At 46.1% G+C, this 10260-nt stretch overlaps 1 protein-coding gene across 5 annotated transcripts in view; it reads left to right on the top strand.

The window, feature by feature from the left end:
- EVA1A (eva-1 homolog A, regulator of programmed cell death) overlaps window positions 1-10260 on the top strand; it is a 212224-nt gene that overhangs the window by 146843 nt on the left and 55121 nt on the right. The window contains exon 1 of one of the 5 annotated variants that reach the window (XM_086875654.1): window positions 37-307. The exons of 3 other annotated variants lie outside the window; for them this stretch is intronic. The gene's annotated coding sequence lies outside the window, so the exon portion shown is untranslated. Of the gene's footprint in view, window positions 1-36; window positions 369-10260 lie in introns of those variants that run through there. One more of the 5 variants, XM_086875655.1, reaches the window with a different exon arrangement.

Genomic DNA, 10260 nt, shown 5'->3' with positions numbered 1-10260 from the left:
GGGGCCAAGTTTGGATTGGAGCCTGGTGAAGTTTCTGTGTCATTTCCTGTTGCTGCCCTCCCCGGCTCTCGCTCCAGCCCTCCCGCAGCCGCGCGGGGCGTGCGCCCTCCCGGCCGCGGCTTTCGGCAGCGGTGACAGCGCTGGGTGCACCTCGCTCTGCCTCCTGCCACTCCGCATTCCTGTCCTGCTGTCCCCACGGGCTCGGCTCACAGCCCGCTGCCAGGAGCGCCAGGAAGCCGAACGCTACAACAACTTTCTTCTCTCCGCTCGGCTCTCCGAACGTCCCAGGCTGCTGGAACCTGAGGCGGTGAGAGCAAAGCCATCCCTCTGTCGCAGCCTCGGCCGCCGTGGTGCTGCTGGCCGTGCAGGTGGTCGGGAGCGGGGGATGCCGCTGCGGGGCGGGCGGGGGGCTGCGGGCACCGGGAGGGGACGGGAGCCAGGTGTGCCCCTCGCTCCGTGGGACAGCTCAGCTGCGAGGGCTGGCGTGGGAGCCGGGGGCTGGATGTGAGTGACGGAAAAAAGGGCTGGTTAACAGAGCGGACAGCAGCGCGGGGATGTTCGGAACCGGGCAGGCAGTGAGCGGAGGTGAGGCAAAGAGCAGGGGCTGCTCGGTTTTCTCTTACGCGTTTGTCTTTCAGCTTCGGTTTAGTGTTCACAGGTTTTTCTCAGGGCTGGCTTGCAGCAGCGTTCAGGGGGTTTGTGAGTGTGTCCAGTCCCGGGGATTGCTTTCCTGGGCAGAAAGAGCTGGTACATGTGGAAATCTTCTGCTACCCTCGCTTGGAGCAGCGGGCACAACTCAGCTGGCATCTGTAAAATCCTGCCCGTGTTGCCTTTCCTCTGCCATTGCCTTATTTGCTCGCCGAATGCACATATATTTGGTAGGAAAACGACACAAATGCTTGTGCTTTAAAGTGGAGCAACTGTGACTTCATGTACTATTTCTGTCATTCCTGACTCGTTCAGTCTTGACTGTTTCTTGGACAAACAAGGCGTAACAAACTGACGGATAAATCCTGAAGCATGTGCTGGAGCCGGTTCCCGGAGCTTCCAGAGTTAAAAGGCTTTCTTGAACTCACTGACACAGGGCAGTAAATCTCAATGTGTCAATAAGTGAGGGAAAAAAGCGCTTGCAGAGCATTACACGCCGGCAGATAAAGTCGGTGCTGTACAACTCTGGGTCTTCACAGGCAGGATTAGCTCCCAACACCTCCAGCTACCCAGCAGCATTTAGAAAGGTCAACTATATGTACAATATTTACCAGATAATTATAAGTGGGGCAATAAAAGTCTTGGAGTTGGCCCCAGTAAAAATGATCCCAAGGCATTGTGTACTGTATGTTTACCTCCTAGTCACTGCTTGATTCATGTTGCTTCTTCAACTCCCTCTCGTTTTATGCTGGTTTGGCAGTAGAGTTCTCTCTGTCCCCCCTTCCCTAACGAGAAAGTGGTGGGAAAAGGTAGAAGATGGGTATGTAGGAAAGGGGCTTTGGGCTCACCCTGAGCACTTCAGTCCCTCTCCCCCGCCTCCAGCCAAGGTACATCTCCTCCCATGGCTGGGGAAAGTTCAAGCTCCCTGTCCAGCCTTGGCACCCCTTGTCTTGCTGCCATAAGCAATAGGGGACCCAGGAGACATTTCCTGACAGCTTTGCCTGGAGCCAGTTTCTAGGTAAAAGCTCAAAGTTTGTTTCACAGCTCCTCTATGAAAAGCGCATTTTTTTTAAATCAAGTTCAGTGGGAAATACTTTTTCGGGTCTTACGGTCTCCCAACCTCTTTCTGAGTGTTGTGCTACTGAAGGATTTATCAAAAAGTATTCACTTTCAGTATTCTCACAGCTTGCTTACACACTACAAGTGAGCTGGTTTCAACCTCTGTGCTACCACACACTGCCTGATCTGAGACAACTTCTGGGTGTTGCTGGAGTTCAGGAAGGGCCAGGACACTCCAAAGGCAGTTTGGATGTAGTCACCTTGTTTCAGAGTGTAACAGAGTTTAGTAATATGTAGGCGTCAGGCTGTGCCAATTGGCTTCAGGGCTAAAGAATGGGCTCTGGCGGGGCTTAGTTTACTAGCAGAGACACAGCCAAGAGAGTAAGGAGCTCATGTAACAGAGGGAGGAGAGAAATTGTAGCAGAAGTTACTCCCAGCACCTCCTTGGAGCCTAAGAAACAGCATTTACCTGGAGCTGTGCTCTGTATGCTCGATGTGAAAGGGAATGGGGTGACAGACTGGCACTTTCACAGGGGTTCAGCAGGCAAGGCAGCTCGGAGGTGAATGGAATTACTGCCTGTGCAAAGTGACTGGGGGGCTAACTGAGCTTCAGGGGCTGCTTTGGGTGCTTGAAGGGGGGATAGGACCTCCAGTCCTTTGGAAATCCAGTCATATATACAGATATTGAGAGATGAACATCTATCTCAACTGCACGTTTTTGGGAGTCGGTTTCTAAACTATCTCAAAACTTGTGTGCTAGCTGGGAGGTGAACATAATTTTATCCTTAGTTTTTTTGGATTTAAATGTGAACCTACTTCATTTTAAGCTGAGATCACCCTGCTAATATCAGTGATGTTATTCTTGATTTACAGCAGTGGAAGGCAGGTAAGAAACAGTCCCTTAATATCTGCTTTTTACTGACACTTGCAAAGGAGAAAGCAAAACAAGAGAAACTCACTCAGGGTCTAAAGTACCACCAAGACCTTTCTGGCTTTTTTTTTTCTTTTTTTTTTTCTTTTTTTTTTTCTTTTTTTTCTTTTTATTCTTTCTTACTTGCCCTATATCTCAGCTTTTTCTTCTGTCAATAGAAATTTGTTCTGTGTATAAGCAAATTCTGGGTTACTGTTTTTACACAGAACTGCTGTAACAGCAGCAAGCCTGGGGTCTCTGTCCTGTCTTTCTCCTTGTGGAGCGTGTTCTCCACACCACACAGTGCTCCTGTAGCCTTGACAGATGAGCCAAGGGATGGCCATTCCAGTTCTGCTGCTTACCTTGGGAAAGTGCTCTGCAGCCCAACAGACTTCGCTGTCTGGAAATATTTCCTGTTGCACAACATAAATTGTCTCTTTCAGTTTAATCCTGTTGTCTTAGATTACCTCACTGAAGTGGTGCCTTGAGTAAAGCCTCTCTCGGCAGCCACTCCACTGCAGTGGGGGCACCAGCATTCTGAGAGGCCACAGGTTGTGAACGCTGCAAGGAGGTGGGGTGAGCACGTGTTTCCCTTCCCCCTTTCTCATCTTGCACAAGGGCAGGGCAAACAAGTTCTGATTTTTAACAGCAGGTCTCTGCTACTTCTCATCCCTGAGCCAGACCCCTGTGCAGCACCACAAACCCATGATGGCCACTGAGAGCCCCAGGAGGGATCTCCCATCACTCCTGGCTTCTCAGGGTGCTGGGGATCCTTTTCTCTGAGCTGCTTTTTCCTGCTTCAGTGCTTGAGCTTGGTGTGGTGCTCCCTGTCCTGCCCAGGGCTGCCATCTGCTTTAGTTTCTCACAGGCTTCTCTTGGGGAACAGCAGCAGCATTTGGGATAGCCTTGGCCCAGTTTGTGGGTGCTTCCCAGCTCCCTGTGCTTCCCCATCTCCTCAGGCTGAATCAGACACTCTGTGTTCAGCTGCTTTGCTCTTGCTTAGCTCCAGCTCCAGTTCTTGTCGTATTTAAATGCTGATGCACAAATTTAGGTAATATTTATACGCTCTAGTGAGTCTTCAGCTCGCCTGCACAAATTTCTTGTTTTTCTTCTTCTAATGCAGTGCCACTACCTGAGGACAGTGCTGCCTTGCTCCAGGGAGCTGCTGAACCCTGCTCTGTTTATGGGACATTGCCATAGCAATGAGGATGTGTAGTGGAAATGGTCAGGATTAACCAAACCATATCCCTGCTGCCGGCCAAACATAGCCAAAAAGGTGCTTGCCTCCTTCCCTCCCCAGACAGGATCCTGTTTGCTTTGGCTATTTTTAAACATATGGATTATTGTGGAGATGGGAAGGGCAGTTTGTGTTCTGTCCACTGGCTTGGGGCTGCCTGACATGATGGTGGTTGTGGGAGTCACTTGATTCCCAGCTAAAGGCAACAAATTTCTCAAAGTCAGAGGCTTTCTCTCCTTCCTCCTGCCTTCCAGACTCAAACTGGTGAGAAGGAGGTGAGAGGCCTCTGTATCCCATCAACAATTCCCTCAATTATCTTCTCCCTCCCTGGAAGTGTTATTTTTGGTTAATTCCTACAAGTTTGGGCCTCCTTGGTCTATCCTGTGGGAGGAAGCTCCAGGCTGGAATTTTGTAATAAAAGCCAGATTCTTCTCTGTAGGCAGAACGGAGGAGGCCACTCCTGTTGCTCCTCCAGTTCTTGTTAGTTCTTGATCAGCTTAATCTAGCAACTGTGAGAGGTTTCCTTTCTCTGCTGAGAATAAATTTGGTCTCTGAGGAAGGTCAGTGTTGTGGTGTTCACTCTGAGACACCCGATTTCCACAGAGCCACTGGTGGAAATCACAGCTGAAGCTGTTTGGACCTCATCCTCCTGATGGAAGTTCCCAGCAGTTCACTGGAGATGAGACTCTGAGGGCATCACAGGCCATAACAAGGAGTTTCCCTCCAGTGCCCTTGGCCAGAGTTAGTTTGCTCTTAACCTTAGGAGCACGGGGCAGTCTGTCCCCTCCCACACCAGCAGAGGCTGGTTTTCACTGGAGCGAATACATCTGTGCACCTGCACTTGGGAGAGTTCTCAGAGGTGTTCTGTGGTTATGAAAAGAACACAGATCTGGCCTCTGATTTCCTCTGTGACTATGATAATTCAGTGTTCTCCTCCTTCACTGACTACTGGGGATGGAAAGACCACTAATCCCTGCTCTTCTCTTCTCTTTGCCTGTCCTTGAAGGGGGCGGGGGGGAATGTTTCCATAGGGGCTGGTGCAGTGAAAAGCTGAGAACATCTGAAGCTGTCATAATTAAAATATGCAGGCCCTATCTTAAATATACCCAGGGAGCTTGCTAAGTAAAAATGAGTTTTCTTCTTGGTCATCAGACCCAGTACCAAGGATGAAGACAGCAGAAGAAGCTGTCCTATGATGCTCACTGGTACTTCTCACACTACCCATAATACAGGAACTCCTGGAGTTTCCCACCAAGACTTATTTCACTAACTTAATATAATCTACCTTGTGCTCCTTTTATTTAACTAGTCACTGTGATTTCCCTCTGACATAGCCTAAATTATGCTTAGACTACTTTTTTCCCCCTTCTTTTTTATTAATGTATCCATGGACTGTATAGTCTTCAGAGATTTATTTTTCTTTAATGAAATCAGCCTAATTTTCCTGGTTAGTGTACTGCATGAATGTCACATTTAAATATGTGCTTTCAAGTCCAGTCCTTTCCCTCAGATATATTACTTTACACTACATTTGTCTGTGTTAAACTGCAGTGTTGATTTACTACATCAGTGACCATGAAAGCCTCCAATTCCTCTGACTCGTGTTTTGTTGTTTCTCACTGTTTATTATCCACAATGATCTGATTTTTGGAATAGTTGGCACATTGTACGCTGAAGTTTCTTAATTCTTTTCCTCTGCTTGATACAATGGTTACAATTAGATTAATGTGTATTTAGTGGATTTGGATTGCAGAGCAAGTACAAAAAGCTCTCCTGGGAGCCATGAATGTCACAGCAATGTGTGGTGCCAGGTGAGCGCAGGAATGAAGGGGTAAAGATGTGCCCAAAGTGTAGGGAAGATCCCTTACCTCTCTCCCACAAGCAGAAGGTGGAAGCAGAAAGTGATCAGCTATTGGTAGCTAGTCCTTTTTTTCCTGAAGGCCTTCCTTTTTTTCTTGAGCAGCTCTGTAAGTGTTTTCTTCCTCTGCTACAATTCAGAAGTCAGAAGGGTGCTCTTCAGCCTGCTAAGGAGGCTTGAACAGCACTAAGCCTGCAAGATCTGAGATTTGGTCAGCAGGATTCTAAATAGTTTTCAGTCTTACTATTTAAACATGCAAAATTGGGAATTCCCTTCGTTCCCTTTGTTTCCTTATTTGAAGAAGCCCAAGCTAGGCAAACCTGCCAGGCATGCTAATGCTTCCTGACAAGCTGCTTCAAAACACGAGTTTCACGTAAGGACAACAGCAATGCAGCAGAAATCCTTCCCAGAGAGACAGAAATTCACCTTGGTCCTATTTAAGTCAACTTCCACCTTTGGGTTGTGCTTCCCTGCATGGGTCTGCATCACCTGTCCTTCAGGAGGATGCTGTGCCAGGTGGTGAATATCTCATGCACTACTTGTAAGAAATTCCAGCTATACAGGAAAGGCTTCTGTGCCATGTCAGCCAGCTTCTGAGAGGAGCAAGCTGGAGGCAGGTGCCTGTTCAGATACATCCCTGTGTTTCCAGCTGGCTGTCTCTCAGCAGCTCCTCACTGGACACACAAGGGAACACCTAATTGCCCTTCCCAGACACCCTGTCTCCTTGGACCCTACATGTACAGTACGGGTTCTGAGTCACTCCTGAGAAATTCAGTGCCCCTGACTCCTTTTGACTCTGCTGAATGCCTCAATGCTTAAAATAGCTCCAGGTCACGCTGCTGGTGGGATGGCTGCAGGTTCACTATTGTGACACGTGGGTAAGGCTTTTATTAAATGTGGCCTCAAGTCAACTTTCCATAACTCAGGTTTTGCAGGTGCATAGGACAGGCTACAATGTGGGGAAGTACTCTCGACCCTAATCATTATTTGCAGAGCAGTGTGTGAGGCACTGCCTGTTGTTACCGAGAGAAATGATGCATGTTGGAAGGGGATCATATGGCTATCAGGCCTTGCAATTTGGCTTGATTTTCTAACAACACTAAATACTTGCTGATTCTGTCCTGACCTTGCTTGTAGTTTTCTAGAGTTGTCTCTGAGGCAGGAGTTTTCTTGCAAGAAAGAAAAAAGTATGCATCAGGGCCGTCGTTTGCTCTCTGCACAGCTTTGACTGCGCAGCTGGCTGCCAAGCATCACACAGCAAGGCTGAGCAATGCTTGTGAATCACCATGGAACAACATCAGACAAGACAAACAGACCCATGTGATTTTAGGCAGGGCTCAAGAATTTTGTTCCTTTAGCTTCAACCCAGGGGGCAAATTTGTTCATTTTCCTGGCACTGAAACAATGATGAAGTCTCTGCACCCATTTGCCCTGAACCGGTATGGTTTGTTCTCTGAAACATTTGCTGTTCCCATTTTGTGTGATAATAGCAGTTACAGAATAGGTGGAGATTTTGTGGGACCAATTCTCAGGTACATTAAGCTGCTTTCACCCCCTCCTGAGTATATAAAATGTCTTTAAAGCAAGTGTAAATTGTCAAAGTAGTCCAAGTGGACTCCAGAATCAGACAAATAGGTTCCCAGTTCTGAAGTGAGCATGTGTTGCAAACTTTTGTGGGGAGCTGAATAACTAAATTGTCATCTCTCACTCTCAGACAGGTGCTTAGGGCAAAGTGCTGATGTCTGGTGGCCACAATGGAAGTTGGTGGAAAATTTTAGGAAGGTTGAAACACCTGTGTCTGAAGATATTGAGTGCTCCAGTGGTTCATGCACTTGACACATGCAGGTTCCTGAGCCTTATTTGCTGACTACCCTTAGGCTTGGACTAAAATCACAGAATCATGGAAATATTAGGGTTGGGAAAGACCTCTAGTTTCAAGTCCAACCATTAACCCAATACCACTGTGTTCACCACTCACCTATGCCCCTTAGTACCTCATCTATGCACTTTTTGAATACTTCCAGGGACTGGCTATTCCACCAATTCCCTCAGCAACCTGTTCTAATATTCAAGCACAAATCTTGTGAGAGAGATGTGTAATAGCATAGATAGTAAAGTTCCAGAACCTGAAATGTTCATTACTACAGAACTCACTGCTACATAAAAACTACTAGAGCTTTCTTGACCTTTGATTTTTTCCCCTCATGAAGAGATCACATAGTGTGAATCAGCTCAGAGATGAAAGCATACAGCAGCCAGCAAAAGAAAACTTGACCTAGGAAGAAGGAGGGTATTTTTTGTGAAATACAGGAAAGCAGGCAAAGATATGAGGAAAACCACCTACTAAAGAGAAGCAAGCTTGTGAAGTGGACATAAAACCTTCTATGTTGCCTATGTCTCCTGCCTACAGTTATTTCAAAAAAGCACAGCATGACCCAAGCACCCCAAGTTATATCCCTGTCTCAGGGGCTTCTTGGGATCTAATGTGCCCTACAGGACCACTGTGGATCTGAGGAGGAGACCAAGTGCAGCTGGAAGAGCAAGGAGGCTGTGAGCTCCTCTAGTCCAACATCTATGACACGAGGAAGGTCAATTTATCCAACTGCAAAGTGGAGGTGCTACCTGAAAGCCTCTGTCAGAGGCTTCATTCCCTCTTGCTTATGGTGTGCTGGAAAATTGAAAAGCTCCATGTGATTGTGTTAATTAGGAGGAAAAGGTGGGAAAAACCCCCGTGATTTTTTGTTGCATATTTTGCTTGAGAAAACACTTGCTGTCTGCAGTGAGACCTCACAGCATGCTAATTCTTAAAGTATATATGCAAATGTTTGAAACTGGAGGCTTTGTTGACCCTGGAAGAAAAAGCAGATTCCAAACAGAAGCTCAGGAAAAAAAAAATCTGCTGTTCCATCTGTATTTGCTTTTGCTTTACTGATAAATGGATGCAGCTTGCCTGTGTCATGGTTTTGTCCTGCTTATCTTCTGAATCTGCATAAACTTTATTTCTGGGCAATCATAATTTCAAGACCTGGTTGCAAGATAGGCAGCTGAGGAGCTGCATCAGTTCTTGCATCCTCTCTTTCACTAAATTCCTTAGCTTTGGGTCTTGCTTTTGAGCAGAAATTTTGTGATGGAGACTGTAGGGATTAAATGGCTACATGGAAAATGTGAACTTCCACAAGGGTTTGGACTTTGGTCTACAGAAAACAACCTGATGATTTCAATCTGCAAAGGGCCATAAGGACATTCAGATTAAAAACAGTATGGGAAAACTTAAAATAAAATCTCCATGGCTTTTAAGGGAATTAGTTCTGCCTTCATCTTTCCATTGGACTACTTGAGGCTATCCGTGGTGTTGTTTCCCCCTGGTCCATGGCTGGCTCGTTGATTCAGCTGTGGCACTGCTGTGGTGCAACACACAGTGACAAGTCATTCCTGTGAGGTTCAAAGAGGAAGCAGAGAAAGTCAGTGCTAAGGCAGGCTGCAGTGTTTGTGGGGAAACACCTGTGATCCATCATTAGTTCTTCTAAGTGTTTAATCTGTTACATCATCATGTAGAGTCTGGTCCTGTAGGATGAGATGGAATTGTTCTGTTTGACTTCAGCTTTTTTTGGCTCCTTCAGTCTGAACGTAGGCTCTTCACGGCTGCAGTTTACCAGGAGGCACTGTAGAAATGTTCTAGCATGCATTTATTTAAATAACATCTGATACATTCTGGAGGAGAAATGGTATGGAGCAGCTACAGTGCTGTTTCCAAAGACCGTTCTTGGCAGGAAAACATAGAGGAAGGAAAGATCCGTTACGTGTGCCTGTGTATCGCCCCTAGAACAGGATCAAAGTTATGAAAAGAAACTCTGGTTTTGTTTCTCCACAGTTGTTGAAGTTCACAGGCTTCCCAGGATCTACATTTCAAGGCTATCATCAACCGAATGTTGTACATTTACATTTGTTCAAAATAGTTTCCAGGCAGTGGGTAATTAGTGGTTAGAAATGGCTTGCAGTTTGGTGAAAATTTGATTAAGTGAAATCCTTAGGAAAATGAGCACTCCGAGTCTTTTGTGTTTCCCTGCTTCAACTGTGGACCACAGCTTCTTCCCCACCCAGTCTCACAGGAGGCATCTCCTTTATCTCCTGCTTTTCTGTAAGAACTAGATGGATCCTAGTCAGAAAAGACAGGAGGATGCCTCCAGCCAGAATGAGCAGCAGGAAAAAACATTAACTCCAAAAAAATGCCATTTTAACATTCTTCCCGGAGAACTTCAAATGCAGTAATTACATCCCTCTCCCCAAGAACTCCATGTACTCTGTTCTTTTGAACTAATTAATCCCTAAGTCTGAAGCATTCTGCAAACAAATGAAGAAGACCCATGCCTGTACATTTCTGTTCTGGCCAGTGAGCTAGTGAAGAAAAGGGGAGAAATAAAAATAAAGAGGGAAATATTCAAAGTTATGTATAAATAAAATAAAATAAAATAATAAAGAAAGTAAATAAATAAAATAATAAATAATAAAAAAATTTCAAATGTTATGCAAGGTGGGATATGGATTTTT

This window comes from Cyanistes caeruleus, chromosome 2 (genome assembly GCF_971803275.1).
Source record: "Cyanistes caeruleus chromosome 2, bCyaCae1.hap1.1, whole genome shotgun sequence".
Taxonomy (NCBI): Eukaryota; Metazoa; Chordata; class Aves; order Passeriformes; family Paridae; genus Cyanistes; species Cyanistes caeruleus.
The sequence above is the reverse complement of the archived record's forward strand: the minus strand, read 5'-3'. Positions and strand labels throughout refer to the sequence as shown.